Genomic DNA, 2,037 nt, shown 5'->3' on the forward strand with positions numbered 1-2,037 from the left:
TCATTGACAAAGGACAGGCTTAACAAAATATAAAACACAAACAGCAGAGCAAACAATATTGGTTGGAGAAATATAAAAAGGCACAAAATACAAAATATCAAAGGACAAAGAAATATAGGGCCTAGGTACCTGGAAGGGGAGAAAGGGGAGAAAACACAACGGCCCCTTTCCACTGCAAGAGGAATTTCTCCTTGTTATCTCACTCACCCCAAATCACCAAAGCTAGGACTTGAACTCAGATCTCTCATGTGGTAGGCAAAATGCTGCCACACAGCCACCAGTGCTGGTACTGCTCCAAGGGGTCTTGACCTTCCCAGCCTCACATTGAGCTGCCTGGTCTCTGATTGGAGAAGCTGGAAGCTGAGCTGGGAACCTCTCAGGTTGCTGCTCAGATCCTTGCGGGACCAGGGAAGCCTCTCCTGCCAGCCACATGCCGTGCTGCTGAGGGTCCAACTGCTGCCTGCAGGTCCTGCTCCTTCAGGCTCTTCTGGGGCAACTGCTTCCGCCCTGCTGGCTCAGCTCTTTGAAGCTCCTTCCTTGTGGTCCCTTGCTGGTCTCTTCCCTGAGTCAGCCACGCTGCCCCTTTTATCCCCCTCCAGGTGACCCAAGGGGCCAATCAGGGGACATGAGGGATGAGTCTCTGGGGCCTGATTGGTGAGGAAAGGGAATCCCAAGTCCTCCAATCATCTTTTGCCCTTTCAAAACCCCTGGGCTAGGTCAATGCCAGCTAGCCCGTCACAGTACACAGAAAACCCAGACATTGTAAATGGAGGTAAAAGTAGTGTAATGATTTCCTTTTGCCCTCCAACCCTGCTCACCTTGTATTCCTTGATTATTCAAATGGCAAACATGATGGCAGGTGGTTCTTATTCTGATTAGGTGGATTCAGTGTTCTCCCTTTTGAAATTTGTTGTGCTGCCTCTGGAATAGACTGGGGAAAACCCTCAGCTGTGCGCAAGTCTATGCATGTGCAGCCTAAATTAATAATTTCATATATAATCTTTCTTGTAGAATTTTAAGACTTATGGAAAAAATGGACCACACCCTCTCGCATGCAGTAACATTCATGTTCTCTATTTACTTAGCAGATCATTATAGATAGGGCCTGGTTTAAATAGTGATTTTGCATTTTTCATGAAAATCATGAAATTAAGTGATTTTCACAAAAAAATGTGATTTGCCACGATATGGCTGCTTGCTGGGGAGTTCTCCAGCAAACAGCCATATCATGGCATTTCATTGCAAGAAGATGGTGGATACAGGCTAGGGAAAGCATTCCCCAGCCAGCAGCAGAAGCCTAGCAGCCCAGTGGAGGGGGTCTCAAAAGGGAAAGGGGGTGCAAAAAGTGAGGAGTTTGAGGATAGGTAGGAAGGCACTATTTGCTCCTCTGGGCAGGAAAACTGGGGTGCTGGGCATTGCGGGCAGTGGGGGAGAACACATGTGCAGAGGAGCAAACAGACCCTCCCCTCCCCAGTGCCAAGGCCATCTGCCAAGACATCCCCAACCCCAGCCCATGTACCGGTTTTCCTGCCCGGAGAAACAAACAGCCCCTTTCCTACCCAGCACCAGGGCTGTCTACCAAGGCAGCCCCCCAAGTGCCCACACCCCCCCACCAGTTTTCCCACCCAGAGGAGTAAACAGCCCCTCTCCTACTAAGCACTAGGGCTTTCTGCTTAAGGCGGCCAGTAGCTTACAAGTCCAGGAAAAAGACTTTTACCTTCAATGCATAGCAGCTCACCATAAGACTCACTGTTATTGTCTGGGAGCCTGGCAGAGCAGAGCGGCACTTTTGAAAAGGGAATTTCCTTCCTGCCTGTTGGAAACAATGCAGGGCACATGGTTGCTACTGCTGTTTCTGCTTCTTCTAGTGTGGTGGATGCTGTGGGCTTTTCAGCAGTGGTCAGCAGGGATCCTGTGTTTCCCTGATAAAAAATCAAATTCTCTGATAAAAGCCCCAAAATCTGTGATTAAAATGAAAGGCCCCACACAGCCCTCCAGTCCTCCTGGTACCCCTTACTACACCCCCCCCCCCGGCTC

Source organism: Alligator sinensis, unplaced genomic scaffold, assembly GCF_000455745.1.
Source record: "Alligator sinensis unplaced genomic scaffold, ASM45574v1 scaffold91_1, whole genome shotgun sequence".
Taxonomy (NCBI): Eukaryota; Metazoa; Chordata; order Crocodylia; family Alligatoridae; genus Alligator; species Alligator sinensis.